The sequence below is a fragment of the Sapajus apella genome, unplaced genomic scaffold, assembly GCF_009761245.1.
Source record: "Sapajus apella isolate SASKATOON/1434 unplaced genomic scaffold, GSC_monkey_1.0 scaffold44, whole genome shotgun sequence".
Classification (NCBI taxonomy): domain Eukaryota; kingdom Metazoa; phylum Chordata; class Mammalia; order Primates; family Cebidae; genus Sapajus; species Sapajus apella.
The window spans coordinates 20,150,180-20,162,743 of NW_022436984.1; the positions used below are offsets into that span (position 1 = coordinate 20,150,180).

The 12,564-nt window shown below is 36.2% G+C and overlaps 1 protein-coding gene across 6 annotated transcripts in view; it reads left to right on the forward strand.

Annotated features, from left to right (window-relative positions):
- The window catches only part of SOCS5 (suppressor of cytokine signaling 5), a 58,315-nt gene that overhangs the window by 39,539 nt on the left and 6,212 nt on the right, over positions 1-12,564 (forward strand). Inside the window, exon 1 of one of the 6 annotated variants that reach the window (XM_032239475.1) lies at positions 2,868-3,554. The exons of the other annotated variants lie outside the window; for them this stretch is intronic. The gene's annotated coding sequence lies outside the window, so the exon portion shown is untranslated. Of the gene's footprint in view, positions 1-2,867; positions 3,555-12,564 lie in introns of those variants that run through there. 6 annotated transcript variants of the gene reach the window in all.

Here is a 12,564-nt window from a genome sequence, read left to right on the forward strand (position 1 = left end):
ATCCAGGAAACTGAAGTTTTTTCCCATACAGAGAAATAAGAAAGCTAATAAGCTGCATCTTGCTAGCAGTAAGTAAGACGCAGAATCAGGATAAGAACTCAGATTCTTTTAAGAACAACATCTTAAAATGAACATTGTCGCAGAATAATGTCATATCAAGGAGAAATATATTCTTAAATATTGTAAATTATTGGATTATTTAACATGTTTAATTTTATAACATTTGAAGTAACATACCAGTAGAAAAGTGGATGCTTCAGGTTCTTCTTAGGTGGGATATTTAGTTGGATCAACTGTGCCAAATTTTATTTGTGGCTTACTCTCTGTTTTTGTAAATAGCAAAACATACATATAACTATATGAAGTCAAAGAGAAAAAAACTTGGCAGAAGACTATATCCATTATTATTTGATTGTAAATTGTCCTAAGATGTAATATCTTACAGGAATAATAATAGAAAGGTAATGTAATTAGAGAAATAATAGTCTTGTGTAGGAGTGGACTATTATTGGGGTTTCACTGAAGGATGCCTGAGGTGGTTGTTAGTAGCACTTTGCCAGTACTTCCAAGCACAAGTACAGTACTGCTTTCTGCTTTCTTTGTTGTCTCTCTTGCGTATACTGCTTTTTGGTTATTTTCCTTTTCTGTAGTAAAATGTAACCCATATATAAAAGAATGAATACATTATAAAGGTACAGTTTAATGAGCAATTACAAAGCATATTTGCTACCCAGATTAAGAAATAGAATATTGCCAGTGTACCAGAAGCCTGCTGTGTGCCCTTTGCCAGTCAAACTCTACCTGTCCCCACCCCATGCCATCCCCCAGAAGTAACCATGTTCTTACTTTTGTGAAGATTATTTTTTCTTTCTCTTTTACCATCAATGTCTGCATCCCTAACTGGTATGGTTTAGTTTTGCCTCTTTTGTATATACATGTCTACACACATATGTTTACATGTCAGTATTCATGTGTATATTTTCATTTCTCTAATCCATTGTGCATATACTATTCCATTGTATCAATATACCATAATATGTGTATTCTGTTCTACTTTATAATATTGAAAAATGCAGCTGTGACCAGCTTAGGAAATAGGAAGTAATGCCAAGGAGAATCTCCTCTCTCAGAGAACTAAGGTATTAGCTATTCAAATGGAAACCTTTATTTGTAGAATACTTCTTAATATCATGTTGTATACTAGATTTCTAGGGACCATGAGTTATGAAATACTGGATGAGACCTCTTGTTATTACATTTTGTCACTGAGTAATTTCAGTGCCTGCTATTCCTACAGTCACGTCTAAGGAGAACATTCACTAAGGGAGTAAACCAAGATAGCTGTGCGTTAGATCATGAATGACCTTACCTTACCTGGTCATAGGTGATTGGACTGGCATGGGTATCCAAATTAAAGTCACCAGTGATTGGTCAGCCACTGCCTAACCAGGTGGACTAGCACAGAAACTTGTTTACACTTGGGAATCAGCTTAACCAATCACATTCTGACAGGCCTTACGATTGGCTATATTTGTTTAAAGAAATACAGCTTTTGCTTTTAATTTTCTGTCTGTATATACTCCAGATAGACAAGGTGGAGTGCCACTTACTGTAAGGATACACATAATGTGTATCAGAAAACTCACATAAAAAAACAGAGATTGGCAGTTAAGTATTGGAAGCAGAGTTTTTTTTTTTCAAGACGGGGTTTCACCATGTTGGTCAGGCTGGTCTTGAACTCCCGACCTCAGGTGATCCGCCTGCCTTGGCCTCCTAGAGTGCTGGGATTACAGGCATGAGCCACTGCGCCCGGCTGGAAGCAGAGTTTGAAAAATCAAGAGAAAGCGATAGGAGGGGCTTGTGATAGACCAAGAATTAGCAAAAGATATTAGAAAGTGGTACCTATAAGGCAGAAGAAGAATACAGAGTCTAGAAGCAGAGATACCAGTTGGTGGCTGGAGGCAAATCACATATCTAAAGCTGATACCCGGGGATTTGCTGGGTCCTAGTAAGAACCAGAGTTGTAGAATGAAGAGCTGCCAATGCCTGCTGCTCCTCTTGCTGCTTCCTAGGGCAGCCCTGGAACCAGACCCATTCCCAGTCCCAGTATCCTTGAGGCCTAGACCCACTCATGTTACTGATTTTGTTCTTGGACTTCTGACCTGTTTTCCTGATCAAATCCATGCCTATTAATCAGGATCCTTCCCCATCCATACACACCTACATTTGTCTACCCTGAGTGTTAGAACCTTGCAACCAAGAGAGACTCATAAATGAGTTGAAATTCATTAGTGGTATTACTTACCACTAATTCCCAATACTGTTTGAGAAAGTCACACTGGCTTGAGTAGAGATCTGTGTTTGCGATTCCTTTCTCCTTTGATTGCGTTCTCTACCCATCTAACCCACCATTTCTTTGCGTCGCTTTCCGTTCTCACCGTTGCTTCATCTTTTCTTTAAAAAGTTTTAAAAATATTTCATTATTAATTTCTTCTGCATTTTAAATATATCTTTGAATTTATAATATGAAATTAAATTGATCTTTTTCAAGATCAACTTCCTTTTTATTTTATTTTTTTGAAACAGAGTCTTACTCTACCACCCAGGCTGGAGTGTAGTGGCATGATCTCAGCTTACTGCAACCTCTGCTTCCTAGGTTCAAGCAATTCTTTCACCTCAGCCTCTGAGTAGCTGGGATTACAGATGCACGCCATTACGCCCAGCTAATTTTTGTATTTTTACAAATCTCAAAGTGCTGGGATTACAGGCATGAGCCACCACACCCAGCTCCAAGATCTACTTTCCTTTTTAAATCGCATTTAAAAATATTGAATCTAATATTTTGGAAAGTACTAAAAAGAAAAAAAATTACAATCATCAGAAACCATCCAGAGATAACCACAGTGGTATTTCCTAACTATATATATATATGTATATATTTGTAATTTGTGGTATATATGTGTGTTGAGGTCTATTTACTTGTACTATTTTATAACCATTTTTATTTAATTTCATGAACATTTCCAGAATATTAAATGCTCCAGAAACATGGTTTTTTGTGTCTAATATTCCAGCATATAAAAGTACCACAATTTATTTAACCCGCCCTCCATTCACTGAGCATTATGATTATTGCCAGTTGTTTCTGAATATAACTAATGCAATGATGAATATTTCCTGTATATAAATCTGCATTCTTACCTGATTATGTTCTTGGAATAAGTTTCTAATTGTGAAACCTTGAATAGAAAGACGTGCATAGTTTTAAAGCTTTGGTACATAATATACAATTTCCTTTTTGAAATGTCATATGGATTTATGTTCTCACATTAGTGTGTGACAACAGTACTTTCTCATTACCCATGCTAGATGGTACCATTAAAATGTAAAAGAAATAAAAGCAAATTTTGCCAGGTTGATAAATCTTATATCACATTTTAATTTGTATGTCTTTGACAAATTCCAAGAATGACCTTTATTCCAATATTTATTGGCCAAGTATACATCTGATTTGTGATTATTCTGGAGCTATCCTTTGCTGTTTTTTAATTGAGGTGTCGTGTTTTACCATTTTCTTTGTCTTGTTTCCTTTTTTAAATAGAGACAGGTCTTGCTTTGTTGCCCATGCTGAACTTTGAAGTCCTGGGCTCAAGCATCCTCTCCACACCCCCACTGCCACCCCAACCTTCTTAGTAGCTGGGCTGAGGTGCACACCACTGCATCTGGCATATCTTTTTCTTATAAATTACATATATTAATTTTCAACATATGACAGCTTACTGTAGTTTTAGTGGAGATGGGGTTTCACTGTTGGCCATGCTGGTCTCGAACTCCTGACCTTGTGATCTGCCAATCTCAGGCTCCCAAAGTGCTGGGATTACAAGAATGAGCCATCACGCCCGGCCTGTTTACTACTTTTAAAATTAGGTTTATGTTTTTATAATTAGTTGAAATTCTTACCCATTCATCTTATGGGAACTTTTGAGATTACTCAATTTTAGGCCCCAAAGTATAGTTTTTTAGTTTCAGAAAACTCGACTGTTAACTTTTTGTAAGTTTTTCATTTACTTCCTCCCCCCCCGCCCACTATATATATGCACATATAATCATCATGTTACAGGAAAGGAGTCCTGATCCAGACCCCCAAGCGAAGGTTCTTGGATCTCGCCCTGAAAGAGTTCAGGGTGAGTCCATAAAGTGAAAACAAGTTTATTAGGAAAGTAAAAGAATAAAAGAATGACTGTTCCTTTCAACAGCCCTGGGAGCTGCTGGTTGCCCATTTTTATGGTTATTTCTTAATGATATGCTAAACAAGGGGCAAATTATTCATGCCTCTTCTTTTTAGGCCATATAGGGTAACTTCCTGACATTGCCATGGCATTTGTAAACTATCGCTGGTGGGAGTGTAACACATGAGGACCACCAGAAGTCACTCATGGCCTCCTGGGTTTTGGTTGGCTTCTTTAATGCAGCCTGTTTTATCAGCAAGGTCTTTATGACCTGTGCTTTGTGCTGACCTTCTGTCTCATCCTGTGACTTAGAATGCCTCAGCCGTCTGGGAATACAGCCCAGTAGGCCTCAGCCTCATTTTACCCAACCCCTACTCAAGATGGTTCACATGCCTCTGACAAACATATGTATACTCGAACATTTGTATAATGATAATTGAGTAAGAGTTGTACAAAGGACTGGGGGGGCATCTCCAAATATATCAGAAATTTAAACAAAGGCCTTCCATTTGTATTTTCTATTGGTAATAGCAGGGAAAAAAGGAAGGAGAAACACAATGGATTATATTTTTCTCATTTTCCGTGTAAAGGAAACATCAGTTTTTTAAAGAGAAACCTTGGCAGTAAAGTCAAAGAGGAATTTGTTTTGTGGGGGTCTTTATTATCAGGGGTGATGTCTTTGATACTTTTTTTCTTTTTTTTTTTTTTGAGAAGGAGTCTAACTCTGTTGCTCAGGCTAGATCACAGTGGCGAAATCTTAGCTCACTGCCACCGCCCCCTCCCGGTTTCAAGTGATTCTCCTCCCTCAGCCTCCCGAGTAGCTGGGATTACAGGCATGAACCACCAGACCTGGCTAATTTTTGTATTTTTAGTAGAGTTGGGGTTTCACCACGTTGGTCCGACTGGTCACGAACTCCTGACCTCAAGTGATCCGGCTACCTCTGCCTCCCAAAGTTCTGGGATTACAGGCATGAGCCACCGCACCCAACCCTTTGATACCATTTTTACAGAACATGGAATAATACAAGACCATGTATTTGATAAACTAAAAGTTGAGACCATAACATTAAGCTGTAATTATGGTAAAGTATTTGTGTAGGGAGCCAAAATAGTACAAACCACATATATATCTTTCTGGTGAAGTAATTTGATAATAGATAGAGCACAGAAAATCAGTATGGGTGGTGAGATATTCCCAAACTAGTTCTTTCAAAATAATAATCAAGATTTTTTTTACCTGATTTTATGTATATTTGTGATTTCTGTTTAGTACTTGGAAAATAGTTGTGGAGTGGTTCATCCATACTAGATCTAAGTATTTTCCCTGGAAAATTTTACATTTTATTGTGAAAATTAGAAAGTCTACTATATAACAAGATGTAGGATTATCCCGTTTAAGTGGATTTCTAGGACTGACCTGCAAGCAATAACAAAGGATTTTTACCTGCTACACTTCAAACAATTATGATGTGAACTGTTTAAGTTGATAGTAAGTGCTAATTCATTTCAGATCTCAGAGAACGTCTAAGAACTTTGGGTATATTAATAAAGCACTACATCTTTGTCAAAGAATATTGAGAATTCTACTTTAAACTGCTCAGTTCATCCTTGAGACTGTTTAAACCTACTTTTCTTTATCTGTAAAAGAAGTCTTAATTTTAAGCCGTGTTTATGGGAAATGACTATACCTTAAACTGTGTAGGAAGTTCTCTTAGGGGAGACAGGAAAGGGAAAGTGTGTATTAGAGGAAGAGTATTGCTTTGATTACATGTTTTTGTAGCTAGCACTAAACTTACATTGTTCAAATTGAACATAAATTTGTACCTGATCAATTTCTAGCTATGGAGTATGAGACTATTTAAATAACACAGTATTATACATTAGGATTTTACTTTAATTTAATTGGAGAGTAGTATAATCAGAATTAGTAGTTAACTGTTGTGCTGTGTTAGAGACCTTAAATAATTTGATTTTGTTTGTGGAATGCTCTGCTTATTTTAAAAATTCTCATATTTAAAGAAAGATCACAGATCTTTGAGGTTAGTTAATTGAGTTGCTTGTACAGGAAGGACAACTGGCCTGGCTAGAGACAGAAGGTTGCTTATCCTCTGTAACATTTCCCATGAAAGACTCTTCACAAATCTCTTTTGATTGTTTATTTACCTTTTTAACCATTTGAACTATAATATTTTCCTGAGAGTTTCTTTGTATTAGTCTTTAGAAGGATTGAAGAGTGGCCAGTCAGAATTCCCATTTTTAAAGAAAGAGTCTCTGTATATGTAAAAACAACCATTTGATCACCATCATTCTCCAGATGGCATAATTCCAGCTATATTATCTCAGTATTCCTAAATTATAATACCATTATCTGTTGTTTTGCTGCACCTTTTGTTTCCAGTTTTTAAAGGGTAGAGGAAGTAGCCAGATATAGAGCCGTTTGATTTTTTTTTTCTTTGATGCTTGAAATTCTGGGATCAATATTGTGAAGGATGTTTCAAAAGGGAGAATGGAGAAATGTAGACGATTTAGGCACCTGATTCATCCATGCCAATGATGAAGACTGAACCTGTTAGGGGGCAGTGGAGATGGAGAGGAGGGATAGGCCTGATATGGTTGTGAAGTAGACTGTAGACCCACATTCTTATGATTCACCACTCCCTATAGTAAATACAAGGCAGTGGTAACTCTAGGATATCTAGCATGTTTTCTACCCTGCCATTTGAATCTTCTCCTTTTAGAGTATAGAAATATCCTATCAGCCTATCTTCTTTAAGGTTGTATTCTTTGTTGCATCTCTTTTAATTTTGGTTTCTACGTGTTTGTTGTTAGTATGGTATGTAGTTATGTGATTGATTTTTGTGTGTTGATCTTGCATCCTGTGACTCTGTGTCTTAGTTTACTTTTGTTCATTTTTTAAGATTCCTTAGGGTTTTCTATGTAGACAATCATGTCATCAGAAATGAAGTTTTATTTTATCTTTTCCAATTTGTATGACTTTATTTCTTTATCTTGCCCTATTGAGCTGGCTGTTGGATCTCTTTTGACCTCTTGCTCTGGCCATCAGTGATTACACATCAGTGTTGCTGGATAGATTAGTTCCCTCTGCCTAGAACACTTCACATGGGCTGCTGTTTTCCTTGAGCAAAGATCTTAATTACTGATCCAGTCTTTAATGGCCATTGATTTTTAATTTCTTCTTGAGTCAGCTTTGGTAATTTATGTTTTTCTAAAAATCTAGCCATAAATCTAGCCATTTCTTTTTAGTTTTTAAATTTATTTGCTTATAGTTGTTCATAGTGGTCTCTTACCTTTTTTTTTTTTTTTTTTGAGACAGGATTTTGCTCTGTTGGCCAGGCTGGAGTACAATGATGCAGTCACAGTTCATGCAGCCTTGACCTCCTGGGCTCAAGTGATCCTCCCACCTCAGCCTCCAGAGTAGCTGGGACCCTAGGTGTACACCACCACACCCACCTAATTTTTGTATATAGAAACAGCGTTTTGCCTTGTTGCTCAGGCTAGTCTCAAAACTCTTGAGCAATGTGCCTGCCTTGGACTCTCAAAGTGGTATGAGCCACTGTGCCCAGCTGGTCTCTTATCTTTTAAATATTTGTTTTATGTCTTCATGTGTTTCCTTTTTTTACGTCTTGCATAATGTATCCATGTAGTCTGTGGCCCTGGGCTGTTACACGTTTTAAGGTTTCTTTGGTCTTCTCTTGCTCTGGACAGCGTATTTACTCATAGTACTACTCCTCTATAACCACATCCCCAATCCTTCTAATTTGCAGGTTCTAAGCTGCTATGCATTTGGTATCTGGCAAATAAAGTTTGCTTAAATTTTTGGTCAATTTAGAGTAAATAGGCATAAAGAAAGAACTTTAAATATTTACATCTGAGAGCTTGAACTATATCATCATGTTGTCCACATGTGGTACTCAGCAAATGTTAAAACGAATGTTTTAAAAATCTTTTAAGCTTCTCAGCTTTTGATAGATTAGGTTTAATTTCAGTTGTTAATAAAATAAAGATTTCTTGATTTCTGTGACTGAAAACTAAATTTGTATGTTACATGCTAATTGGTAAAACCAAAACTAAGCTGTCTTATTTGGAGTTTCCAGTTGATTATTTTGTTCGACATGCTTCTCTTTACATTTGTTTTCTTACATGATTAAAAGTTATCCTTATTTGCCTTTACCTCTCCTGATACCCTTCTCAAATAACCTCCTAAAGACTAATTTTAAGATGTTTACATTTTCTTTTTTATTTTTCTTTCTTTTTTGAAACATTTTCTCACTCTGTCACCTAGCCTGGAATGCAGTGGTGTGGTCTTGGCTCACTGCAGCCTCAGCCTCCCAGGTTCCAGTGATCCTCCCATCTCAGCCTCCTGAGTAGCTGAGACCACAGGTACGTGCCACTTTGCCTGGCTTATTTTAGAAAATCTTTTTATAGGCAGGGTCTCCCTATGTTGCCCAGGCTGGCCTCAAACTCCTGGGCTCAAACGATCCTCCTGCCTCAGCCTCCAAAAGTGTTGGGATTATAAGCATGAGCAACTGTGCTTGGCCAAATTTTTCTTACTCTTATGATGTCAGAGAAGCCTTATCCAAAAAAGGGGCACACATTGTCCGGATTGGTCTTTTATTCTTTCTTTCTTGGATTCATTACAAGTTGTTAAATTATTTCCCATTAATTTTTTTTTAGATCTAAGTTCATTTTTACCCACAAAATAGTTTTATTTTGTGTTTGCTATCTCTAAACATCATCTCTGTTCTTACATTTGCCTGAGCTAGTCTCCTAGTGTCATTTTTTTATACAACTCTCCTCATTTCCCATGTTCAGTTGATCTTCTATCCTATAGATTTGACTTCTGAACATCTCATAGCCATCTCTACTGTCACCATCCTAGTCAGGTGCTTACTTGGACTCCTGTGGTAGCCTTCAGTGCCATATCAGCATCCACCCTTGTTCTCTTATCACGGATTATGAGGCCTACCTCTCCGACTTCATCTTGACATGTTTCCCCTCACTCACTGGGCTGTATTAACTTCAGCCATTGTTCATGCCATGCTCATTCCTGCTTTAGGACCTTTGCGAATGCTATTCCCTCTGCCTGTAGAACATTGTCTTGATTCATTTCTTCTTATCCTTCAGGATAAAATTTTGAAATATCACCTCCTCAGAGAAGTCTTCCTTGCTCCTCAACCCCAAAACTAGGTCATGTTTCCCTATTATCTTTAGGACTTTGTGCTTGCTACTTAATCCTGGCACTACTATAAATTTTAATTATGATTGTTGAGGAAGACCTCTTATCTGATTCAGCTAGAACCAATTGTCTATAAAGTCTAATGAAGCGAGAAGTCATAAGAAGGGATATATACCTTAAATAGTTTATTCTAATTTTAAGAATATAACTGTATGTTAATTTGCCAGTCTTTTGATTAAGGAGCTGTTATGGAAAGGGGTTCAATCTAGACCCCAAGAGAGGGTTCTTGGACCTTCGCAATAAACAATTAAGGGCGAGTCAATATAGAAAAGAGAGAGGCAAGTTTATTAAGAAAGCAAAGGAATAAAATAATGGTTACTCCAGAGACAGAGCAGCAGCATGGCTGCTATTGATATTTCTTGGTCATATGCTAAACAAGGGGTGGATTGTTCATGAGTTTTTCAGAAAGGGGTGGACAATTCCTGGAACTGAGGGTTCCTCCCCTTTTTAGACCATGTAAGGTACCTTCCTGATGTTTCCATTGCATTTATAAACTGTCATGGCACTGACGGGAGTGTCTTTTAACATGCTAATACATTATAACCAACGTATAATGAGCAGTGAGGACAACCAGAGGCCACTCTGGTTGTCATCTTAGTTTTGGTGGGTTTGGGCTGGCTTCTTTACCACAATCTGTTTTATCGGCATGGTCTTCGTGACCTGTATCTTGTGCCAACTCCTGTCTCATCCTGTGACTTAGAATGCCTAACCTCCTGGGAATGCAGCCCAGTAGGTTTCAGCCTTATTTTACCCAGCCCCTATTCAAGATGGAGTTGCTTTGGTTCAAACACTACTGAAAGAGCCAAGGCCTTTTCTTTCAGAATGGGTCTACTAGTTGTAGATCCATATTGCCTATATTGGGGAATCTATGCCCATAATATATCATGTAAGATTCCAGTTTGAGTTTTTTAAGTAGAACAAGAATTTAGGCTCTTCAGATGAATTCTTAGTTTAGAATCTTTATAGATCTTTGCAATATTTTTTCCATTTCTTTGAACTATTTTCTTGGCCTATACCTAATTCAGCAGCATAAGTATTTCACTTTTATTGAGTATTTCAGAGTCACTTAACTTTATCCAATTCCCCACTCTTCCATATTTCATTAGGCTAATTAACATTTAATTAAATCACAAAGTTAAAGTAATATAAATGGCATGAACAGGTTTGGAACCTAACATAACTAAAAGTGTAACTCGACTGCTGGGAACCACAAGTGTCTGGGTATACCAGATTAGAGGGCTCCACCTTTTTTTGAGTGTACATGGTCTACTGTATTAATGTATTATGTACACTATAATAGCTTAACTCTGAGATTGAATTATATGTTCATTTTTTACCCACAAAATAGCAATTTTATATGGTTCAACCTAATATTAAATAACAATTAAAAATAAATCATTTTTAAAAGGCCAGGTGATTCTAAAATTCTTTTTACCAAGCTGTAGCTATGACAGCTACACATTCCTGAAATTCTGGGTCAGTTTTACTGTCAAATGTTGTATTATCTTTTTCTAAAAATTATTGAAATGCCACCAAAATATCAATCAAAACTTGTCTCCTAAACTGCCTCTTGTGCCTGAATTTGATACAGAAATACTTTTAATCAACCTACATGCCACAAATTTTGTTACTATAACTGAAGGACTTTCTGTTGGAAAGGTGTTATGGCTAAGAAGTCTAGATAGATTGAATAGTAGAGGAAGGAATTGAGTTGTCACATTCTTCCTCTTTATGGCATTCAACATTAAGAATATAATAACTATGTTATAATTTAACTGTATATTTTAAGAATATAACTGTCATAATTATGTAAGTATAATAGTTCTCTCTTAATGTATTCTTAAAACATGTTAAACTTATTTCTCAAAGCATGGGTTAAGTCCCATTGAAATAAACTCCTGGGAACTATTTCAATTATTTTGTTTTGTGTAAATTTTGTAATAGATACTACTTGGCATTAACAAGGGCCATTGACTGTACTATTTCATTTTTATATATGTAAATTTATGTAGTGAGGGAATTTGACCTAATTTTCCATAGTTCTAATTTGTAGCTTATCTGGTTAAATCTATTTTTTCAACAAAAGCTATTTAACTTCCCAAAACATTATAAAATCAGTTTTAACTTATTCCTTTGGGGAAAGAATACCTTTTTAGAAATTTGTTTTGGATAGTTTTAAGAATAGCTAAGCATGTGTAGAAATGTAAGGGATTGTAATGGATGATAAACTTGTATTCTAAAATCAATGCAATTGAAATTTAACACTTTTTAGCCCCTGTATAATTTTATATAAAACCATAAAGTAATAGAGTTGTCATTTAGATCTCACAGGGTTTCAGCCCTATCTGAAACACATTTCTAAAAATTCAGCAAAACAAAAGAAGTTTGAATCTGACATTGTTAATACCAAGATAGTTGAAATGCCTTCCTGATTCTTATGTCGACTAATCTATGAATTACTGTCAATATTTTTTCCTTCCTAATAGTACAGCTGCCCATATCACATTTCACCTGTCCAGAAAATCAACTATCTCCATGGAGTATGGAGCATAATACCTTTCTTTAAATTAGAATATTCTGTCACAATGCAATCTGATAACATGCTCCAGAGTAAGAATAGAGAAATCACTAAATTTCATGCTCTGTGAAACCAAACCGAGGGTTCAGTGTTAGAAACTGCCTTTTGTACCCTGGCAAGTACAAATGTTTTCTGCATACCATATTCATTCATACAACTTATAAAGATCTATGTAAGGAGATGAGTGGTTTTAGGTTAGGTCACTTTCTAAAAGTTATTTTTGGGGTATAATTTGCTTGTCAGAGAAGTATCTTTAGATAGCTCCAAAATCTGTAAACATAGAGAAGGGAGTTAAATTATTGGATTTCTTGATTGTGGCTCTTCTAGTGTCTAGAGTGATGTAGTTTATCTTAAATAGGTAGATTAGGGTCAGTAAACTTTTTCTGAAAGGGGCTAGATACAAAATATTTTAGGCTTTGCAGACTACATGTGGTCTCTGTCAAATGTTCTTTGTGTGTGTATTTTTTTTTAATCCCTGTAAAAATATAAAAACTTTTCTG